General features: G+C 44.1%; 1 pseudogene; it reads left to right on the forward strand.

The window, feature by feature from the left end:
* LOC123458581 overlaps positions 1 to 25,356 on the forward strand; it is an 83,717-nt pseudogene that overhangs the window by 55,344 nt on the left and 3,017 nt on the right.

Consider the following 25,356-nt stretch of genomic DNA (forward strand, 5'->3'; position numbering starts at 1 on the left):
GCACAAGAATTAAGTCCAAATGGATTAAAGACCTTAACATCAGACCGGAAACTTTGAAACTGCTAGAGGAAAAAGTAGGGGAAACCCTTCAACATATTGGTCTTGGCAAAGACTTTCTGAATACAACCCCAATTGCTCAGGCAATAAAACCACAGATTAACCACTGGGACCTAATGAAATTACAAAGATTTTGCACCGCAAAGGACACAGTGAAAAAAGCAAAGAGGCAACCTACAGAATGGGAAAAAATCTTCGCCAGCTATATATCTGATAGAGGATTAATATCTAGGATATACAAAGAACTCAAAAAGTTAACCAATAAGGAATCAAACAAGCCAATCAACAAATGGGCTAAGGAGCTAAATAGAGAGTTCTCAAAGGAAGAAATACGAATGGCATATAAGCACCTAAAAAAATGTTCTACGTCACTAGTCATCAGGGAAATGCAGATTAAAACTACATTGAGATTCCATCTCACTCCTGTCAGATTGGCCACCATCATGAAAACAAATGATCATAAATGTTGGCGGGGATGTGGAAAAAAAGGAACCCTTCTGCACTGCTGGTGGGAATGCAATCTGGTCCAGCCATTGTGGAAAACAGTGTGGAGGTTCCTAAAGCAGCTAGAGATTGATCTACCATATGACCCAGCTATAGCACTCCTAGGCATATATCCAAAGGACTCATCTCATTTCCTTAGAAGTACATGCTCAACCATGTTTATTGCTGCTCAATTTATAATAGCTGGGAAATGGAACCAGCCTAGATGTCCCTCAACAGATGAGTGGATAATGAAGATGTGGTACATTTATACAATGGAGTTCTACTCAGCGGTAAAGAAAAATGAAGTTATGAAATTTGCAGAAAAATGGATGGACCTGGAAAGTATTATACTAAGTCAGGTAACCCAGGCCCAGAAAGCCAAGCGCCACATGTTCTCTCTCATATGGGGATCCTAGCTACAGATGACTGGGCTTCTGTGTGAGAATGAAAATACTTAGTAGCAGTGGCCAGTAAGTTGAAAAGGAGACATAAAGGGTGGAGAAAGGAAGGGAGGAGGATACTTAATAGGTTGATATTGTATATATGTAATTACAATGATTGTAATGGGGAGGTAATATGATTGAGAATGGAATTTCAAACGGGAAAGTGTGGGGGTGGGGAGGGAGGGAATTACCATGGGATATATTTTATAATCATGGAAAATGTTAATAAAAATTAAAAAAAAAAATCCAAAGAATTAATGAAACAAAGAGTTGATTCTTTGAAAGGATAAACAAGATTGATAAACCCTTAGCACATCTGACCAAAAGAAAGAGAGAAGAGACACAAATTAATAAAGTCAGAGATGAAAAAGGTAACATCACAACAGATTCCAGAGAAATTCAAAAAATCATAGGGACATACTATGAAAGCATATACTCCACAAAGTATGAAAATCTGAAAAAAGGGCTGGAGAGATGGCTTAGCGGTTAAGCGCTTGCCTGTGAAGCCTAAGGACATCGGTTCGAGGCTCGATTCCCCAGGTCCCACGTTAGCCAGATGCACAAGGGGGTGCACGCGTCTGGAGTTCGTTTGCAGTGGCTGGAGGCCCTGGCACACCCATTCTCTCTCTCTCCCTCTATCTGTCTTTCTCTCTATGTCTGTCGCTCTCAAATAAGTAAATAAAAAATGAACAAAAAAAAAATTAAAAAAAAAAAAGAAAATCTGAAAAAAATGGATGATTTCCTTGATTTATATGACCTACCTAAATTAAATCAAAATGAGATTAATCACTTAAATAGACCTATAACAAACATGGAGATCCGAACAGTTATCAATAATCTCCCAACTAAAAAAAGCCCAGGCCCAGATGGATTCACTGCTGAATTTTACCAGACCTTTAAGGAAGAACTAACACCATTGTTTCTTAAGCTTTTCCAGGAATAGAAAAAGCAGGAATTCTACCAAACTCTTTCTATGATGCCAGCATCGCCCTGATACCAAAACCAGGCAAAGATAGAACATAAAAAGAAAATTACAGACCAATCTCCCTCATGAATATAGATGAAAAAATGCTCAACAAAATACTGGCAAACAGAATACATGAATATATCAGAAAGATCATTCACCCTGACCAAGTAGGCTTTATCCCAGAGATGTAGGGATGGTTCAATATATGCAAATCTATAAATGTAATACATTATATAAATGGGTTGAAGGACAAAAATCACATGATCATCTCATTAGACGCAGAGAAAGCATTTGACAAAATCCAATATCCCTTCATGATAAAAGTCCTACAGAGACTGGGAATAGAAGGAACATGTCTCAATATAATAAAAGCTATTTATGACAAGCTACAGCCAACATATTACTAAATGGGGAAAAACTGGAAACTTTTCCACTAAAATCAGGAACAAGACAAGGGTGTCCACTGTCCCCACTTTTATTTAACATAGTTTTGGAAGTCTTAGCCACAGCAATAAGGCAAGAGACACACATAAAAGGGATACAAATTGGAAAGGAAGAGATCAAGTTATCATTATTTGCAGATGACATGATTCTATACATAAAGGACCCTAAAGACTCTACTAGCAAAGCCAGGTGTGGTGGAGTGTGCCTTTAATCCCAGCACTCAGGAGGCAGAGGTAGAAGGATTGCCATGAGTTCGAGGCCACCCTGAGACTCCATAGTGAATTCCAGATCACCCTGGACTAGAGTGAGACCCTACCTCAAAAAAAAAAAAAAGACTCTACTAGCAAACTGTTAGAGCTGACCAAAACCTACAGCCATGTCGCAGGATACAAAATAAATACACAGAAATCAGTAGCCTTCATATATACTAACAACAAACACACAGAGTGTTGGGCCCTGAAAGGCCCAGGCGTGAGGCCTAGTGGAACTTCCTGAACCCAGCTACAGTTTGGCGACCTGTCTCTGGCCAGCTATGACTCAGCAAGATGCCTAATGGCTTCTTGCCTGCTACCTCCGAGTGGCAATTGTAATTACCATTTCAATAGTTACAGTTCACTATTGGCCCTTACCTCTTCCCCCATCCTAAAATCCCCGCCTCCGTCCCCAACATGATATAGGCAACTGCTCAGAATAATAAAGCGAGTTGTTTCTGTGAGTTCCTGCATTGAAAAGACTCCAGACTCAGTGTGGATTTTCTCCAGTGGCCAGGAGAGGTTTCTGGGTCGTCTGACGCTTATCGTCCCCTCAATCCCTAGGAAGGAACCAGCAGGTCTGGTCCTTCCCTCGGCACTACCTGAACGGGAAGGAGCCCCACAACAGAGGATGAAATCAGAGAATCACTCCCATTCTCAATTGCATCACAAAAAATATAAAGTACCTTGGAATAAACCTAACGAAGGAAGTAAAGAATCTTTACAATGAGAACTTTAAAACTCTCAAGCGAGAAATTGCAGAAGACACTAGAAAGTGGAGAAACATCCCTTGTTCTGGATTGGACGAATCAATATTGTGAAAATGGCAATGTTACCAAAAGCAATCTACACATTTAATGCAATCCCTATCAAAATTCCAAAGGCATTCTTCACAGAAATAGAAAAAAACAATCCAAAATTCATCTGGAATCACAAAAAGCCTCAAATATCTAAAATAATACTGAGCAACAAAAATAAGGCTGGTGGTATCACCATACCTGATTTTAACCTATACTACAGAGCCATAGTAACAAAACCAGAATGGTACTGGCACAAAAACAGACATGTAGATCAGTGGAACAGAATAGAGGACCGAGATGGAAGTCCAGGTAGCTATAGCCACCTGATATTCAATAAAAATGCCAAAAATACTCATTGGAGGAAAGACAGCCTCTTCAGCAAATGGTATTGGGAAAACTGGATATATATCTGCAGAAGGATGAAAATAGATTCTTCTCTCTCGCCATGCACAAGAATTAAGGCCAAAAGGATTAAAGACCTTAACATCAGACCTGAAACTCTGAAACTGCTAGAGGAAAAAGTAGGGGAAACCCTTCAACACACTGGTCTTGGCAAAGGCTTTCTGAATACAACCCCAATTGCTCAGGCAATAAAACCACAGATTAATCACTGGGACCTCATGAAATTACAAACATTTTGCACTGCAAAGGACACAGTGAAAAAAGCAAAGAGGCAACCTACAGAATGGGAAAAAATCTTTGCCAGATATATATCTGATAGAGGATTAATATCCAGGACATACAAAGAATTCAAAAAGTTAAATAATAAGGAATCAAACAAGACAATCAAAAAATGGACTATGGAGCTAAATAGATCATTCTCAAAGGAAGAAATACAAATGGCATATAAGCATCTGAAAAAATGTTCTACGTCACTAGTCGTCAGGGAAATGCAGATTAAAACTACATTGAGATTCCATCTCACTCCTGTCAGATTGGCCACCATCATGAAAACAAATGATCATAAATATTGGTGAGGATGTGGAAAAAGAGGAACCCTTCTACACTGCTGGTGGTAATGCAATCTGGTCCAGCCATTGTGGAAATCAGTGTGGAGGTTCCTAAAACAGCTAAAGATTGATCTACCATATGACCCAGCTATAGCATTCCTAGGCATATATCTGAAGGAATCATCTCATTTCCTTAGAAGTACATGCTCAACCATGTTTATTACTGCTGAATTTATAATAGCTGGGAAATGGAACCAGCCTAGATGTCCCTCAACAGATGAGTGGATAATGAAGATGTGGCACATTTATACAATGGAGTTCTACTCAGCGGTAAAGAAAAATGAAGCTATGAAATTTGCAGAAAAATGGATGGATCTCGAAAGGATTATACTAAGTGAGGTAACCCAGGCCCTGAAAGCCAAGCACCACATGTTCTCCCTTATATGTGGATCCTAGCTACAGATGACTGGGCTTCTGCGTGAGAAGGAAAATACTTAGTAGCAGAGGCCAGTAAGTTAAAAAGGAGACATAAAGGGAAGAGAAAGGAAGGGAGGAGGGTACTTAATAGGTTGGTATTGTATATATGCAAGTACAATGATTGAGATGGGGAGGTAATATGATGGAGAATGGAATGTCAAAGGGGAAAGTGGAGTGGGGGAGGGAATTACCATGAGATATTTTTTTATAATCATGGAAAATGTTAATAAAAATTAAAAAATAAATAAATAAATATTGATTTATTTATAAATAGGGGAGGAGGGAGGGAGAGAGAAAGAGAGAGAGCAAGTGAGCATGGGTATACAAGGGCCTCTTGCTGCCGCAAAGGAACTCTATATACATGTGCCACCTTGTGCATGTGGTTTACCATAGGTGCTGGAGACTTGAACCCATGCTGGCAAGCTTTGCAAGCAAGTGTGATTAACCAGTGAGCAATTGCCCCAGCTCGGAAGGTGTTAATTGTAGCAGTGACCTTTTCATTGCTGGGGCAAATACACAACCAGAAATAGACTGTGGGAAGAAAGGGTTTATTTAAGGATTACAATTTCCTGGGGGAAGCTTAATCATTGTGCAAGAAACTGGCTCACCTCACCATATATTTGTAGCAGAGAGAGGACAGCAAGCCAAGCTAGCTCTCAACGCTTAGTAGACTAGACTCAAGATCCTTCCCCAGTGACACATCTCCTCCAGCAGGGCTCTGCCTGCTGGAGATTAAGTAAGAAGCTTAATGAAAAATACCTGAGGCTATGGGGACATTTACATTCAAAACATCACACTAATATAGCTCAAAATAATTTTGACCCTGGACCTGCAACATTGATCTCTCCAAAGTTGCTGGGGATCATTATTGAAGTACTAGTCACATGTTTGTGGCTTCTGGAAGCCACAGCTTTTGGTTCCCTGTGTTGCAAAACATCACACTGCCCTTTGTGCACATAGCAAGCTGTTGTCCCATCTGTCCGGTGGCTTCCTGTCATGGTCTGTTATGGATTCTGCTGAATGGGTCGGGAAGCAGCTCTTTAGGAGAGAGATAATTAACAGAGCTATTAGGAAAGAAACTCCTGGGTCATATTAAATATATTAGCCATTAGGATCTGGTCTTTATTTGTATTTTTTATATGAGACATGACATTTAAATGTAACACATAATAGAAGAATTATAGAATTATATCTAAGGTTAAAAATAGTAAGCAGCATAGGCAGTAAGTAGGTGAGGAAGTAGAGAATAAGGTATTGTCTGTAGAAGATAAGAGGGTATTCTTAGTTTGGTTAAGAAATGTTAATTGGGCTGGAGAGATGGCTTAACAGTTAAGGCATTTACCTGCAAAACATAAGGACCCAGGTTAGATTCCCCAGAACTCATATAATCCAGATGCTCAAGGTGGCACATGTGTCTAGAGTTTGTTTGCAGTGACTGGAGGACCTGGTGTGCCCATTTTCTCTCTCTCTCTCTCATAAATAAATAAATAAATACATAAATAAAAATTTAAAAGAAGTGTTAATTGAAATTCTGGAAATATGAACATTGGGCTTAGGAAAGGCAAGGAAGTGTGTAAGGAAGCATAATGAACTAGTATTGAAGCAGCATTTAAAATACCTTGACCAATTTAAATTCACATTTAAACATGAAATAATTTAAGAAATTAAACAACCTTGAAGTTTTTAGTTATCAGGTTTAAAAGTTCTTTATCATGATATTCAATAGAGATGACTTAAAAAACTTTACTTACCTGGTATAGACTAAAGGTATTATATTTAGAACCAGTGCATGTATGCCAGGCTGAAAAAGCTAAAACCTTTTATTAATCTTTTTTAATTTTAATTTTTATTGACAACTTCCATAATTATAAATAATACTTCATGGTAATTCCCTCTCCCCCCCCCCACTTTCCCCTTTGAAACTCTACTCTCCATATTATCACCTCCTGCTCTCAATGAGTCTCTTTTATTTTGATGTCATGATCTTTTCCTCCTCTTTTGATGGTCTTGTGTAGGTAGTGTCAGGCACTGTGAGGTCATGGATATCCAGGCCATTTTGTCTCTTGAAGAACATGTTGTAAGGAGTCCTACCTTTCCTTTGGCTCTAACATTCTTTCTGCCATCTCTACCACAATGGACCCTGAGCCTTGGAAGATGTGATATAGATATTTCACTGCTGATCTCTCCTCTGTCACTTCTCAGCACCATGGAGCATTCTGAGTCATCCCAAAGGCACTGCCACTGAAGACAAGCTTCTCTAACCAAAAGTTAGAGTAGCTTTAATATATGGGTATGAACATTAAGAGAAATGCTTACTGGGCAGTAAGGTGAGCATAGTATATACATTTAGCCAGACACCAGCAGACATTACACCCCTAGGGCTCATGACTACCCCTGTTGTACGTTTTCAGTGTAAGGGATGTTGTCTCTCCCATGGAGTGGGCCTACATTCCAATTAGAGGGCAGTTAGTTTCCCTCCTAACAAACATGCCACTATTGCATCCCTTGGCTCATTTGGCCTGGATGGCCAAATTTAAGGCTTCACTCTCACCATAGGTTACAGATTTGGGAGCTTTTAGGTCAAAGAGTATGCCACAAAGATGCAGGGAATCTCTGTGTGCTAGGGAAAGGAGGCCCCTGACACACATGTGACTTAAGTGGTCACATCCGCATGGGACATGCAGAGCTTACAGGTGAAGTGAGAACCTACCAGTGAGTCCTGAGCCCCTTTCTAGCAGGAGCACCAATGTCTGTTTGAGGCACTAGATGCACAGGAGTCTCCCGAGTTTGAAAGGGGAAAGTAAATGTGAGTCACGTCAAACCCATCTGCAAGTATCGACATTCTTTATGCCTTATAGGCCCAGGGCAAAACTGCTGAAGCCAGGCCAGAAAGAATTAGGAGTGTCGGGGTCTAAACGTGTATTCTGAGGGTTTGGGTACCCACTCGCAGGCTCCCAAGAACCGTCCTGACCTGACAATGGATGCAGGTGGAATGAAGGACCAGAAGGGTAAGTATTGGAAAATCACGGATGTGCCCCTCGTTCATTGAATAACGTTCACAGATATTAAAAAAAAATATGCTAAGTACATAACACACGGTCCACTGTGAACACAGTTAGAATTTGTTGTGGCCTTACTTGCTCCTCACAATCATGAGAATTTCCCATGTGACATGGAAGAAAAAGAGCAGGCATGACGATGCTTTTTGGTGACATTGAAGACGACACTGCACCCAGAGTCTCCAGTTTTCTAAACAGGGTCTTGTATATTGCACTGGAATGATATCTTTACTTGTCAGAAAATGATAGCAATGTCTTTGGGTCAAATGAAAGTCCTACACATATTTCTTTCTAGGGTATCCCTGTTGAAGGTCAAACATTTCAGCCTGTTTGCAACCTTTGGCCCATCTTACATAGTTTTTATTTGATCTCGGATTTTCAATGATCTGAGCAGTTGAGTATCATAAGCACAGGGAGCTTGAAGTCGTGGCAGGCACCTTGACTGCCAGCAGAACTAAGAGGATGAGCATGCCATTGCAGCCACCCTGTGGCTACATCCTGAATTCCAGGTCACCCGGTACTAGAATTCAAGCCTAGCTGGAAAAAGAAAGGGAAAAGAAAAAAAAAAAATAGCTGAGGAAGGCTTGGGAAACAGGAAATGGCTTAGCGGTTAGAGCCTTTGACTCTGAAGCCAAAGGACCCTGGTTTGAATTCCTGAAATGCACACAAGTGGAATGCATGCAAGCCCAATGCACAAGGGAGCACTCGTGTGGCCTAGGGCACCTGGTGTGCCCATCACTGTATCTGTCCCTTTCTCTTCTCTATCTTTCTCTTTCTCTCGAATATTTAAATAAGAAAAATATTTTTTCGAGGGGCAGGATGAAAATGTGCTTAACACAGGTTTCTGAAGAGAAAGGGCCTCCTTGGCCAGCACCTATCATGTGTACTTAGGAATTTTATTCTGATAGAAGGTAAGCAAATCAATTCCTATTCAAAACAAGTCAAGAAGGAATTGAAGAACCTACGTGAGTGGCGTTCAGCCCAGAAGCAAGAGTCCTACCGCCTCTGTCATTGGGTGGAAAGAAAACACTGCTCCTTATTAGTCTTGGAGTTGTCAGGCTCTCTCCCAAGAAACCTGGACCAGCATCCCTGCACATTTCAGAAAAGGTGACACCTAATCATCCCCAGTGACAAGGGTAAGTGAGCAGTCCACGGAAGTGGACTCAGACGTTCTTGAAGATTTTCAAATCTCAGAATGCTTGATATGTGAGGCAGGCTCTCGTGCTCCATCAGCTTTATTGGCACTCGGGGAGGCCCTCCTCCTTCAGCCAATTAAAGGATATTTTCTGGAGCTCTCTAATTCCCAGAGAAACACACCTTCTGGGCTCTGCTCCCTCACATTTCAGACATCCCCATTACAGTAGGCTTGCCGCCTGTAAGTGATGGGGTGAAACCGAAAAAAATGCTCAGTTTGAACAAGAATGATTCGGGCTGGCACATGGCCATGCGTCAGCCATCTTTGTGGATTAGATAAATCTGACCCTTTTTCTCAAGAGAGCTGATTCTCTAACCTAGGTGACGGCTTTGATCTCATGCAAGGTTAGAGAATCAGGAGCTTTTAGGTCAAGGAGTATGCCATGAAGATGCAGGGAATCTCCGTGTGCTAGGGAAAGGAGGCCCCTGACACACATGTGACTCAAGTGGTCACATCCGCATGGGACATGCAGAGCTTACAGGTGAAGTGAGAACCTACCAGTGAGTCCTGAGCCCCTTTCCAGCAGGAGGACCGATGTCTGTTTGAGGCACTAGATGCACAGGAGTCTCCCAAGATTGAAAGGGGAAAGAAAATATGAGTACCATAAAACCCATATGCAAGTATCTACATTCTTTATGCCTTATAGGCCAAGGGCAAAATTGCTGAAGCCAGGGCAAAAAGAGTTAGGAGTGTCGGGGTCCAAACGTGTATCCTGAGGGTTTGTGTACCCATTCACAGGCTCTCGAGAACCATTGTGACCCAACCCTGAAGTCAAAGGACCCGGGTTCCAATCCCGGATGCACACAAGTGGGATGCAAGCAAGCCCGATGCACAACGGGGCGCTCGTGTGTTCTAGGGCACCTGGTGTGCTCATTCCCTGTATCTGTCCCTTTCTCTTCTCTCTCTCTCTCTCTCTCTCTCTTTCTCTCGAATATTTACATAAGTAAATTAGGTTATTTTTTCCTTCGGTGGGGTTGGGGGGGGATGAAAATGTGCTCAACACAGGTTTCTGAAGAGAGAGGGCCTCCTTGGCCAGCACCTGTCATGTGTACTGAGAAATTTTATTCTGATAGAAGGTAAGCAAATCAATTCCTATTCAAAACAAGTCAAGAAGGAATTAAAGAAGCTATGTGAGCATCAGACACTGGAGGGAGGCACCTGGGACCAACTTCGCGAAGCGGGGAGCCCGGCGAGGGGGGGGGGCGGGTTGGGGGAGCTAAAGACCCGCGGCCTCGGCCCCTCCAAAGAACCGGGAGATGACGGGCAAGGCCCAAAGCTGAGACAGTGGCCAAGAGTGCCTGGGGGGGGCGCCCCGGCCAGGTGCACGGGGTTCGGCATCCAGGAGATCCTGGGCTTGAACAAGGAGCCGCCCAACTCCCACCCACGGGCTGCCCTCGACCGCCTGGCCCCGGGGCACTTGCTGGCGGCGCGCTCGGTGCTCAGCCCCGCTGGAGTGGGCGGCATGGGGCTGCTGGGGCCCGGGGGGGGGGGCTCCCGGGTTTCTACGCGCAGCCCACCTGCCTGGAAGTGCTGTCCGACCCGCAGAGCGTCCACTTACGGTCGCTAGGGAGAGCGTCGGGGCCGCTGGACGCCAGCCAGACGGCCAGCTCGGATTCCGAAGATGTTTCTTCCCAGTGACCGAAAAATGTCCAAATCGGCTTTAAACCAGACCAAGAAACGCAAGAAACGGCGACACAGGACAATCTTCACTTCCTACCAGCTAGAGGAGCTGGAAAAGGCATTTAACGAGGCCCACTACCCAGATGTCTATGCCCGGGAGATGCTGGCCATGAAGACGGAGCTGCCAGAGGACAGGGTACAGGTCTGGTTCCAGAACCGCAGAGCCAAGTGGAGGAAGCGAGAGAAGTGCTGGGGGAGGAGCAGCGTCACGGCTGAGTACCGGCTCTACGGAGCCATGGTGCGGCACTCCATTCCCCTGCCCGAGTCCATCCTCAAGTCGGCTAAGGATGGCACCATGGACTCCTGTGCCCCATGGCTACTGGGGATGCACAAAAAGTCGCTGGAGGCAGCAGCTGAGTCAGGAAGGAAGCCAGAGGCGGGACGCCAGGCCCTGACCAAGCTGGACAAGCTGGAGCAGGAGGAGAGGGGCCCGGATGCCCAGGCGGCCATCTCCCAGGAGAAAATGTGGGAGAACAGCATTGCAGCCCTCCGAGCCAAAGCTCAGGAACACAGCACCAAGGTGCTGGGGACTGTGTCAGGGTCTGACAACCCGGCCCGGAACGCGGAGAAGCCGGAGGAGGAGGAGGAAGCCATGGACGAGGACAGGCCGGCAGAGAAGCTCAGTCCTGCGCAGATGGAGGACATGGTTTAGGTCAAGGAGTGCTGGCCCTGCAACCAAGACTCTTCTGCTCCTCTCAGGGCCTGTGGTGGTGGAAGGTTCTCTCTGAGGCAGGGCCAGGCCCGGCCTCTGCCACCTGTCCCTACTCCTCAGGCCCTCCGCTGCCCCTGTCAAACTCCAGGCACAGATCAGTTTTGACCGTGGCTTTGAGACATCTTGGACATACTCTTGACTCTCCAGCCTCCTTCCTCCTCCTCCTTCTGGCATCCCTGCCTCGGAAGCCTTCCTGCCGCCCCAACCGTCTCCTCAAGCCCCTGCCACTGAATCCCCTGGTGACTCTGGCTATTCAAGTCCACCCCTTACTCTCGAAGCTCTAAAAAGCCCTCCTTCCCAGCTCAGCCCCCGTGTGGACTTTTCCACCCACACCTAAAGCCTGTTGCTACAGACCCGCTGCCTGCCGCACCTGTGACTCCGATTGATGCCCTGCCCGCCAGCTCCAGTGTCCTGAGCACCCTCGTCCTCAGCAGATCTTTCTGCCTGTTCCTTCCAGCTCTCCGAGCCTGGACCTTGGGGTCCTGCTGTGTGAATATCCTGCTCCGTGGGTTCATGTACAACCTTTGTGTCCTCTCTCCCGCCATCAGTGATGCCCAGATTCAGGACTCAGTGGAAGGTCTCGGCTTGGGTCTTCCTTTCATGCCCTTGCTGTGGCCACTCCCAGAAACCTGCCCTCTTCACACCGAACCTGCCGCATGGGCTCTTCTCCCCATGGTGCCAACACTACGCAACACCTGTAGTGGGGTCCAGTCCCTGTGTCCTGGAGAAAGGGGCACTTCTCGCCAATGCTGTGGCTCAGTGTGCTGCCCGGGTGCCCGGGCTCTCTGCCTAGAGCCCTTGGGCTTCTGGATCTGTGTTCTGAAGCATTCCGAACTGCCCGTGACTTTGACTTTCTGTGTGAAACCCTCTCCCCGCAAAGCTTCTTTTAACCTACTGGCTCCCATTGTGCTTGACTTGGAGAAAACCAGGTTCGGCCAGGAAGCCACAGCTCTGGCCTCACCTTGACCCGGGTGTCCCTTACCAGCCAAGCCTGGGCCTGGACGATGCATATTTGTCAGGGATAGGTGACAAGGAAGGGGTGGGAGAGCTCAAAGGAAAGCAAGGCAGGAGGTGGTGGTCAACCCAGGTCAAGCTGCGGGCACCCACACCCTCATGCCAGGCGGATGTCAAGAAACACGCTCATGAGATAAGGAACGGGACTGAGGAACCGGGGCCTTTTCTGTCTGCTGGTGAGGAAGCTTGTCCGTACTGTTGGTCTCTGTGGCAGACGCCCCTCTCACCTGCCTTTGCCTTCTGCTGGTCCTGTAATCCCAGGCCCCAGACCCCACCCCTATCTGCTCAGCCCCCAAGACCTTTCCTTCCAGCGTCCTACCCATCTTTGCAGTGTTCCTAGGCAAGGCCCAAGACAGCAAGCTGCAATTTTACTTCTGTATCAAAAGTTGATTTCTTCTTTATTATGTTCACAGAACTCTCTTCACTCCCAAGTTCTTGTCTCTGTCTTCTGTTGGTTTGAAATGTTAGGTTACAGCCCTGGTGTGTAAATAATGTATATAGGGTGAGAAGAAACAAAGTTGATATTAAGCTGTTTGAAATATGGAAGCGTAATAACTTTTAGGTTCAAAATGTGTTTTCTGTGCCATTTTCTGTGAAGACTCAAGTAAAAATAAAATTGAAACCCTCTTAAAAAAAAAAAAAAAAAGCTATGTGAGTGGCGTTCAGCCCAGAAGCAAGAGTCCTACCGCCTCTGTCATTGGGTGGAAAGAAAACCCTGCTCCTTTTAAGTCCTGGAGCTGTCAGGCTCTCTCTCAAGAAACCTGGATGCCCTCCTCCTTTTTTTTTTTTTTTCAAGTAGGGTCTCACTCTAGCCCAGGCTGACCTGGAATTCACTATGGAGTCTCAGAGTAGCCTCGAACTGAACTGGCAGGCTCTCTCTCAAGAAACCTGGACCAGCATCCCTGCATGTTTCAGAAAAGGTGACACCTCATCATCACCAGTGACAAGGGTAAGTGAGCAGTCCACAGAAGTGGACTCAGACGTTCTTGACGATTTTCAAATCTCTGAATGTTTGATATGTGAGGCAGGCTCTCCTGCTTTATCAGCTGGCTTGGCACCCGTGGTGGCCCTCCTCCTTCAGCCAATTAAAGGATACTTTCTGGAGCTCTCTTATTCCCAGAGAAACACACCCTCTGGGCCCTGCTCCCTCACATTTCAGACATCCCCACTACAGTAAGCTCACCACTTGTATGTGAGGGGGTGGACCTGAAACATGGCCACGCATCAGCCATCTTTGTGGATTTAATCAATCTGACCCTTTTTCTGAAGAGAGCTGATTCTCTAACCTAGGGTGATGCATATATATATAATGTGTGTGTGTGTGTGTGTGTATAATCTACACATACCTTTATCCAGACACCAGCATAATTAGCACCCCTATGGCTCATCACCTTCTATATCAGTCCAATTAATGAACTGTTTGTTCCCCCATAACAGACATGCCACTATTGCACCCATTGGCTCATTTGGCCTAATTGGCCAATCTTTAGGTTTGCAGTGTCCTCTGTTTATCTCCACTGATGACTTTTGTCTCCTATAGGGTTGCATGCAATGTAGCTTTCTCCAGCTGTTAGCTGATCTCCAGGGAGGAAGTTTTCAGCTCAACTCCAGCTTGATATCCAAGTGACCTTGCAGCCCAAGCATGTGGAATCTTCAGCAATCTCCTTCCTTTTTTTTTTTTTATACTGGGCCTTTTGTAGCCCAGGCTGCCCTTGAACTCCCTATATATACCAGGGACAACCTTGCCTTTGTAAACTGAGAAGCTGGGGCTATAGGTATGCGTCTGTACCATCACACATGATGTATGTGGTACTGTGGATGGAACTCAGAGCTTCATGTGTGCTAGGCAAACACTAGCAACTGAAGAAGATATCCAGCCCCACAGCTCTCCTTGTTGTTTTTTTTTTTAATATTTTTATTTATTTATTTGACAGAGAAAGAGGGAGGGAGAGAGAAAAAGAGAGCATGGACATGCCAGGGCCTCCAGCGACTGCAAACAAACTCCAGACGTGTGTGCCTCTTGTGCATCTGGCTAACATGGTGCTGGGGAATTGAACCTAGGTCCTTTGACTCTGCAGGCAAACACCTTAACCACTAAGCCATCCCTCTAGCCCAACTCTCCTTGTTTTAACTACAAAGTTCTGCTTTCTCCACAGACTGTAGAATTGGCCCCGGAGGTAGGAACTACCTCACCCAGTACCTCGCCCCTCTGTGACCTCAGCCAATGATTGATAGGTGTACAAAAGTCTGAATCATTTGCCTGGGAGGGGGAGGGGGGAGACTGGTGCTTATGCTCCAGAACCCTGGAAAAGTTTTTGTTTTTTTCATCTGAGTCACATCTGTGCTTGACTTTCCCTTTATCCTCATTCATCCCCTTCCTCAGGCTTCTCCGGAGGAATAAGCCCTCAGGAAGTGTGTGTTCCTGCTTAAGGTGCTGTTTGGGCAGTGGCAGATGGCGCTATGGTCACTCTTGGTAACTGAGTGTGAGAGGGGCTCAAGTGGACCAAGTCCCCTGAAGCAATGACACCGGGAACATGAGACGGAGTAGGTATAACATCTGACTCTGGCGAATCTGTGAAGCCCCTCCCACCCTTTAAAGGATCTAAGTTTTTAAAAATTGTAGGTAGAGGCCAGGTGTGGTGGCGCACACCTTTAATCCCAGCACTTGGGAGGCAGAGGTAGGAGGACCACTGTGAGTTCGAGGTCACCCTGAGACTACATAGTGAATTCCAGGTCAGCCTGGGCTAGACTGAGACCCTACTTCAAAAACAAAATTGTGTGTAGGGCTGGGGAGGTGGCTCAGCAGTTAAGGCACTTGCTTGCAAAGCTTAAGGACCAGGGTTTGATTCCCCAGGACCTACGTAAAACCAGATGCACAAGGTGGTACATGCGTCTGGAGTTCATTTGCAGCATTTGAAGTGACTAGAGGCCTTGACATGTCCATTCAATGTATCTACCTATCACATAAATAAAATTGTATATATAGTTTTTATTTTATGTTTTGCTTTTTTGAGGCAGGGTCTTGCTCTAGCTCAGGCTGACCCGGAATTCACTATGTAGTCTCAGGGTGGCCTCAAACTCACAGCAATCCTCCTACCTCTGCCTCCTCCGAGTGCTGGGATTAAAGATGTGCGCCACCAGGCCCGGCTTATATACATAATTTTAAAAATTGTATGTGTTGCAGTCAATTTCACATTGCTGGTAGAAATCACCCAAGAGAAGCTTTTGGGAAAAAAGGATTTATTTTGGCTTATAGACTCTAGGGGAAGCTCCATGATGGCAGGGGAAATGATGGCATGAGCAGAGGGTGGACATCACCCCCTGGCCAACATTAGGTGGACCATAGCAACAGGAGAGTGTGCCAAACACTGGCATATGGAAACTGGCTATGAAACCCATAAGCCCACCCCCAACAATACACTGCCAAGAGGCTTTAATTTCCAGTTGCCATCAGCTGGGGAACCTAGCATTCAGAACACCTAAGTTTATGGGGGACACCTGAATCAAACCACCACATTCTGCCACAACCCCCACAAACTGATAACAGTACATGATATAAAATGCAATGTATTCAGTCCAACTTTAAAAGTCCCCATATTTTTTATCAATACTAATGATGTTCAAACATCTCCATACTCCAAGGTCTTTTAACTGAACCATAGGACCAAAAAATGCCCCCCAAGTCCATAATGGCACCAAATAAACATTCATACTGCAAAAGATGGCATTGGGCATAGCAAAGAAATATCCAACCACTACAAGATTTAAATAGGACAAACATCAAACTCTGCAGCTCCAAGTCCAACAACTCTAGTGAGTGACAAATCTCCAAGTCTGATAATTCTAACCAGCAACAAATCTCTAGAGTTCCAGTTCTGCCCCTCCAGCTAGGCTACTCACATCTTGGAAAACTTTATCTGGGGCTGGCAGCTCTCCTTAGCAGCCATATCATGGTCCTGGCATCTCCACTGCAACCCACAGTCCATCCTCCTGGCTCCATTTGGGTCTCCATGCAGGCATCCAGCAAGCCTGCTTTACACTGCCCATGGCCATTTCCAAGGCACAAAACCATGTTGCAAACTCAATGGCCCTCTCTTCCCTGCATTTCTGTACTCCATAATACCAGGTGGGGTGCCAATTTGTTAATCCAGGGGTGAATAAAGCCGACTTTAAAGAACAGGACACTCCTTCAACATCAGGCCACTTCAAAAGACTGCATTCTTTCTGTTTGTCACAATGCAGATCAGGTGGCCTAATTTCAATGGTTGTAATCTCTCATACAATTGCAGCTGAATAGGCAGAGGTTTTGGCCCAAAGATTTCTTTCTGTGCCATATCCCTCTGCACACACCAGTCCATTCCTATGCAAAGCAACCTTGCCCAAGTTCTCAGGACAGAGGCATAACAGCCAGCCTCTCACACAAACTGCTTCAGGCCCACTCTGGGCAAAATTCTTTCTCACCCTCACTAGTCAAACCTCACAGTCCTTGGTTCTTACTGTATTCAGGTCTTTCAACTCTGACCAGAATAGTCCACCAAGCTGTACTTGTAGCACTGCCAGGCCAAGGTTTCACATCCTTCCACATTCGTCTTGAAAACCAGCTCCAAAAGGCCAAACCCGCAGAGTCAGGTATCTTACAGAAATCCCACTCCTCTGGTACTAACTACATTGTTGCAGTCAGGTTCACATTGCTGGCAGAAATCACCTGACCAAGAGCAGCTTTTGGGAAAAAAAGGATTTATTTTGGCTTACAGACTCTAGGGGAAGTTCCACGATGGCAGGGGAAAACGATGGCATGAGCAGAGGGTGGACATCACCACCTGGCCCACATAAGGTGGACAACAGGACAGTGTGCCAAATACCAGCATGGGGAAACTGGCTATAATACCCATAAGCCCGACCCCAACAATACACCGCCTCCAGGAGACTGTAAATTCCAATTGCCATCAGCTGGGGAACCTAGCATTCAGAACATCTAAGTTTATGAGGGGGCCACCTGCATCCAACCACCAGTGTGTGCATGTTTGTGAGGGCACATTTGCCACAGTGCATGTTGGAGGTCTTGGGGCATCTTTTAAGTTGATCCTCGCCTTTCATCTTCTTTGAGATAGTTTTTTTTCTTGTTCACTGTTCCACTTACCAGACTAGCTGGTGTGTGAGTTCCCAGAATATTCTCCTGTCTCTACCTCCCTTCTCACTCCTAGGCTCACAGATCTGAACTCAGGTATTCAGAGTTGTATGGCAACTGAGCCTAGGACCTAGGTTCTGTTCACCAGTACCCATGTTAAGCCAGATGCACGAAGTGGAGCATGCACCTGGAGTTTGTTTGCAGCATCTGGTGGTCCTGATGTGCCCATTCTCTCTCTATTTGCAAATGAATAAATAAATAAATAAGCTATATTAAAATAAAAAGAGTATAAAGCTGGCTTAGATCAATGGTACTTAAGGATAAAAGGGCAAAGCCAAAGGATCCGGGTTCTACTATCCAGGACCCACATAAGTCAGATGCACAAGGGGGCGCATGTGTCTGGAATTTGTTTGCAGTGGATGGAGGCCCTGGCATGCCCATTCTCTCTCTCTCTCTCTCTCTCAAATAAAAAACTGTATTTAAAAAAAAAAAATCTATGGCTGGGCGTGGTGGTGCACGCCTTTAATCCCAGAACTCAGGAGGCAGAGGTAGGTGGATCACCGTGAGTTCGAGGCCACCCTGAGACTCCATAGTGAATTCCAGATCAGCTTTGACTAGAGCGAGACCCTACCTCAAAAAAAAAAAAAATCTATGAAAAGCCAGTGTAACTTGGATAAAACTGTAGATGGCTGGGAATGTGGCTCAGAGGTAGAATGCATGAATAAGGCCCTGGGTTTGATCACCAGCAATGCAATGCCCAAAAAGAAAAAGCACAGAGACTGCACACTCAAACTTTTCCTACACTTTCTTTGGAATGACACATATTTAAGGACAGTATTTTATTTGTTTAAGGAACGTCTAAAGTTCCTCCAAAATCACTTGTGTTTCTGTGTGTGGGTGTAGAGGTCAGCGGGCAACTTCAAGGTGTCTGTGCTCCATCTGCTTTGAGACATGGTCTCTTGTAGGTGCAAATACCTGCCAGGCTAAAAAGAACAGTCAGCTGACTGGCTGGCCTGAGACCGCTCACTCTCTTGGCTCCTCCTCTTCCTGTGGCTAACTTGGGATCACAGACGCATGTGCCACTTCACATCAGGCTTTCCTTGGGCGCTGGAGAGTTGAATCAGGGCCATCAGGCTTTGCAGAAAAGCATCTTTTAACAGGCGAGCCATCTTTCTAGCCCCCAAATAAAAAATAAAGAAACATAAGCATTGGTGTGCAAAGCCCGGCAGCGTGGGGTTTGATTCTTTACTACCCATTTAAAGCTAGGGTCTCCCTCCGGCCCAGGCTGACCTGGAATTCACTATGGAGTCTCAGAGTGGCCTCAGACTCATGTGGATTCTCCTACCTGTTCTTCCTGAGTGCCGGGATTAAAGGCATGTGCCACCGCACTCGGCTTTTTAAAAAATTACTATTTATTACTTCCGGTTAAGATGGCGGCGTAGGTACCACGCCAAAACAGCCTGGGGGGGGGAAGACCAAAAAAAACTCAGCAAAATACACACTTTTACTAAAAAGTGAGGTGTATAGGAAGTTGAGGCGGCAGCGGAGAAGTAGAAGAGTTCCAGAGCATCCAGAGCCTGCACAGCCGGGAACAGCGGCTCCGGGGCGGCTCAGCTACCCGCCGCAACCGCGGAGCGGCAGAAAAACCGCCGGTCTCTCGGCTCGAGCCGCAGGACAAGCCAGGTGCGGGATTTTCCCCTCACACCGCGCTCTCCGCAACTCGGGAAACGTGAGGGGAGAGCGGCAGCGAGCAACGGAGGGAGGAGCAGACCGCGAAGTAAAAGCACACGTGGAGAAACGATACAACCAGAACAGCGCGGCTCCCTCCCCTCCCCTGCCGCCTGAACCCAGCTCCAGCGAACACAGCAGCGGCCCGGGACCCGGCCACGCCAACTTGGGCTGACGGCGGGACCCAAGCAGGAGCAGAATTTGGCAGCAACTTCAGCGGCTCCAGCACCAGTACCAGTGGCCCCAGCAGCAGCGGACCCAGGAGAGCAGCGGCTTCGGGGTGAGCAGCAGCGGTGGACACGACAACGGCAGCTTCAGCAGTGGTGGGGGCTCCGGCGGTGACACCTACAACAGCTGCAGAGGCGGCGGCAGCGACTCAGTTTGCCCCGTAGGAAAAGCAAGTGCCCAGCTCCAGAAATCAGAACAGCAGCCCGACGACCCAGGCAGCAACTTGACTGAGACCACAATCACCCAAGGTAACTGGGATTGCACCAGGGAAGGGTCTCACCTGGTCACAAGCTGACTTGGATACCTCAACAGACCAGAAATCTAAACCTCTTTGTTGATAGAGGATCTGGTCATTATAATAACTACTCTTGCATACATACTCGGGGCTGTTTTTGATGGAATGGGTACAGTGTTTAGCTAAATTTTAGAATCTACCAGTATATTATTCCACTCAGCCTGCTTGAATACTCCTATAGCAGGGAAACTCAACCCCTAAGAACATCTTTGTAGATACTCTGAGAGTCTTAAGAGCCACACCTAATACCTTAAGGTCCTACCCTGAAAATATTTTACACCAAATCAATTGATACAGCTAAGAATACACAGCTAGCTAGAAAATCCAAGCATTAACTTAATCCAAGATGCAAAAATATATACATTATAACACAAGAAACACTAAAAAGCAAGACGATATAAATCCACCTAAAAGTATTAATGCATCAGAAATGTCCTCCAGTGAGAAAGAGTTAGAGGAAATGCCTGAGAAAGAGTTCAAAAGAATAATTATAAATATGTTCAAAGAGGTCAAAGAACACATGAAAACAATCAAAGAAGAAATCAAAGAGGAAATCAAAGAGGAAATCAAAGGAATCAAAGAAGAGGCAGGACACCAATTTAATGAAATAAAGAAGGCAATACAAGACATAAATAGAGAAATAGAAATAATAAAGAAAAACCAGTCAGAATTACTAGCAATGAAGAACACAGTTAATGAAATAAAAAACTCTGTAGAAAATCTCACCAGTAGGATGGATGAGGGAGAGGACAGAATATCTAAGCTAGAAGATCAGGTGGCAGACCTAATGCAGTCCAACAAAGAGAAAGACAAACTTATAGAAAAGTATGAGTGGGAATTTCAAGATATTCGGGACACTATGAAAAGATCCAATATAAGAATTCAGGGCATAGTAGAAGGAGAAGAATTCCACTCCAGAGGCATAGTAGGCATCTTCAACAAAATCATAGAGGAAAATTTTCCCCAAATTGGGAAAGAGGTGCCAATACAGATACAGGAAGCCTTTAGAACCCCAGCCAGACAAAACCCAGAAAGAAACTCTCCTCGCCACATTATACTCAAACTTCCAAACACACAAACCAAAGAAAAAATATTGAAAGCAGTTAGAGAGAAAAATCAAGTTACCTACAAAAGCAAGCCCATCAGGATTACAGCAGATTATTCAACACAAACTTTTAAAGCCAGAAGGGCCTGGAGTGATATATTCCAAGTTCTGAAAGATAACAACTGTCAACCAAGGTTACTTTATCCTGCAAAGTTATCCATCCAAATAGATGGAGAAATAAAGACATTCCATGACAAAAGCAGGTTAAAGGAATATCTGAAGACAAAACCAGCTCTACAGAAAATACTTGATAGAATCCTCCATGCTGAACAAAAGGAAAAGCACACATATAAGGAACCTAGAAAAAACCAGCCATACTCAAATACCAGTTAACAGAAGAGAGCACAGGTAGAACCAGTAACACACACACACACACACAAAAATGGCAAACATAAATACATACCTTTCAATAATATCTCTTAATATCAACGGTCTCAATGCCCCAACGAAAAGACATAGATTTGCAGACTGGGTTAAAAAGCAGGATCCTACAATTTGTTGTCTTCAAGAAACTCACCTTTCTACAAAGGATAGACATTATCTTAGGGTGAAAGGTTGGAAGACGGTGTTTCAAGCAAATGGGCCTAGAAAACAAGCAGGGGTTGCTATCCTAATATCAGACAGGGTGGACTTTAGTCCGAAGTTAGTCAAAAAAGATAAGGAAGGTCACTTTATATTGATTAAGGGCACACTCCAACAGGAGGACATTATAATCCTAAACATATATGCACCTAACATGGGGGCTCCCAAATTCGTCAAACAAACACTATTAGAACTAAGGTCACAGATAACACCAAACACGGTGGTGGTGGGTGACTTTAACACCCCACTCTCATCAATAGACAGGTCATCCAGAGAAAGAATAAACAGAGAGGCATCTGGACTAAATGAGGTCATAGAAGATATGGACCTAACAGATATATACAGGACATTTCATCCAAAGGCTGCAGAATATACATTCTTTTCAGCAGCACATGGAACATTCTCTAAAATAGACCATATATTAGGACACAAAGCAAATCTTAACAAATTCAGGAAAATTGAAATAATTCCTTGCATTCTATCTGACCACAATGGAATTAAACTACAAATCAGTAGCAAGAAAGGCTATAGAGCATACACAAAATCATGGAAGCTAAACAATACACTACTAAATGATGAGTGGGTCAATGAAGAAATCAAAAAGGAAATCAAAAAATTTATAGAGTCAAATGATAATGAGAACACAACATGCCAAAATCTCTGGGACACAATGAAGGCAGTTCTAAGAGGTAAATTTATAGCCTTAAGTGCCTATATTAAGAAATTAGAAAGGTCGCAAGTAAACGACCTAATGCTTCGCCTTAAAGCCTTGGAAAAAGAAGAACAAGGCAAACCAAAAAGTAGTAGACGGGAAGAAATAATAAAGATTAGGGCAGAAATTAATGAAATAGAAACAAAAAGAACAATCCAAAGAATTAATGAAACAAAGAGTTGGTTCTTTGAAAGGATAAACAAGATTGATAAACCCTTAGCAAATCTGACCAAAAGAAAGAGAGAAGAGACACAAATTAATAAAATCAGAGATGAACAAGGTAACATCACAACAGATTCCAGAGAAATTCAAAAAATTATAGGGACATACTATAAAAGCATATACTCCACAAAGTATGAAAATCTGAAAGAAATGGATGATTTCCTTGATCTATATGACCTACCTAAATTAAATCAAAATGAGATTAATCACTTAAATAGACCTATAACAAACATGGAGATCCGAGCAGTTATCAATAATCTCCCAACTAAAAAAAGCCCAGGCCCGGATGGATTCACTGCTGAATTTTACCAGACTTTTAAGGAAGAGCTAACACCATTGCTTCTTAAGCTTTTCCAGGAAATAGAAAAAGAAGGAATCCTACCAAACTCCTTCTATGAGGCCAGCATCACCCTGATACCAAAACCAGGCAAAGATAGAACAAAAAAAGAAAATTACAGACCAATCTCCCTCATGAACATAGATGCAAAAATTCTCAACAAAATATTGGCAAACAGAATACAAGAGTATATCAAAAAGATCATTCACCCTGACCAAGTAGGCTTTATCCCAGAGATGCAGGGATGGTTCAACATACGCAAATCTATAAATGTAATACATTACATAAATGGGTTGAAGGACAAAAATCACATGATCATCTCATTAGATGCAGAGAAAGCATTTGACAAAATCCAACATCCCTTCATGATAAAAGTCCTACAGAGACTGGGAATAGAAGGAACATATCTCAATATAATAAAGGCTATTTATGACAAGCCTACAGCCAACATATTACTAAATGGGGAAAAACTGGAAGCTTTTCCACTAAAATCAGGAACAAGACAAGGGTGTCCACTGTCTCCACTTCTATTTAATATAGTTTTGGAAGTCTTAGCCATAGCAATAAGGCAAGAGACACACATAAAAGGGATACAAATTGGAAAGGAAGAAATCAAGTTATCACTATTTGCAGATGACATGATTCTATACATAAAGGACCCTAAAGACTCTACTAGCAAGCTGTTAGAGCTAATCAAAACCTACAGCAATGTAGCAGGATACAAAATAAATACACAGAAATCAGTAGCCTTCATATATGCTAACAACAAACACACAGAGGATGAAATCAGAGAATCACTCCCATTCACAATTGCATCAAAAAAAATAAAATACCTTGGAATAAACCTAACTAAGGAAGTAAAGAATCTATACAATGAGAACTTTAAGACACTCAAGCGAGAAATTGCAGAAGACACTAGAAAGTGGAGAAACATCCCTTGTTCCTGGCTTGGAAGAATCAATATCGTGAAAATGGCAATCTTACCTAAAGCAATCTACACATTTAATGCAATCCCTATCAAAATTCCAAAGGCTTTCTTCATGGAAATAGAAAAAACAATCCAAAAATTCATTTGGAATCATAAAAAACCTCGAATATCTAAAATAATACTGAGCAACAAACAAGAGGCTGGTGGTATCACCATACCTGATTTTAACCTATACTACAGAGCCATAGTAACAAAAACAGCATGGTACTGGCACAAAAACAGACATGTAGATCAGTGGAACAGAATAGAGGACCCAGATGTAAGCCCAAGTAGCTATAGCCACCTGATATTCGATAAAAATGCCAAAAATACTCATTGGAGAAGAGACAGCCTCTTCAGCAAATGGTGTTTTGAAAACTGGATAAATATCTGCAGAAGGATGAAAATAGATTCTTCTCTCTCGCCATGCACAAGAATTAAGTCCAAATGGATTAAAGACCTTAACATCAGACCGGAAACTTTGAAACTGCTAGAGGAAAAAGTTGGGGAAACCCTCCAACATATTGGTCTTGGCAAAGACTTTCTAAATACAACCCCAATTGCTCAGGCAATAAAACCACAGATTAACCACTGGGACCTAATGAAATTACAAAGATTTTGCACCGCAAAGGACACAGTGAAAAAAGCAAAGAGGCAACCTACAGAATGGGAAAAAATCTTCGCCAGCTATATATCTGATAAAGGATTAATATCTAGGATATACAAAGAACTCAAAAAGATAACTAATAAGGAATCAAACAGGCCAATCAAAAAATGGGCTAAGGAGCTAAATAGAGAGTTCTCAAAGGAAGAAATACGAATGGCATATAAGCACCTAAAAAAATGTTCTACGTCACTAGTCATCAGGGAAATGCAGATTAAAACTACACTGAGATTCCATCTCACTCCTGTCAGATTGGCCACCATCATGAAAACAAATGATCATAAATGTTGGCGGGGATGTGGAAAAAAAGGAACCCTTCTGCACTGCTGGTGGGAATGCAATCTGGTCCAGCCATTGTGGAAAACAGTGTGGAGGTTCCTAAAGCAGATAGAGATTGATCTACCATATGACCCAGCTATAGCACTCCTAGGCATATATCCAAAGGATTCATCTCATTTCCTTAGAAGTACATGCTCAACCATGTTTATTGCTGCTCAATTTATAATAGCTGGGAAATGGAACCAGCCTAGATGTCCCTCAACAGATGAGTGGATAATGAAGATGTGGTACATTTATACAATGGAGTTCTACTCAGCGGTAAAGAAAAATGAAGTTATGAAATTTGCAGAAAAATGGATGGACCTGGAAAGTATTATACTAAGTCAGGTAACCCAGGCCCAGAAAGCCAAGCGCCACATGTTCTCCCTCATATGGGGATCCTAGCTACAGATGACTGGGCTTCTGTGTGAGAATGAAAATACTTAGTAGCAGAGGCCAGTAAGTTGAAAAGGAGACATAAAGGGTGGAGAAAGGAAGGGAGGAGGATACTTAATAGGTTGATATTGTATATATG

Source organism: Jaculus jaculus, chromosome 2, assembly GCF_020740685.1.
Source record: "Jaculus jaculus isolate mJacJac1 chromosome 2, mJacJac1.mat.Y.cur, whole genome shotgun sequence".
NCBI classification, from domain to species: Eukaryota; Metazoa; Chordata; class Mammalia; order Rodentia; family Dipodidae; genus Jaculus; species Jaculus jaculus.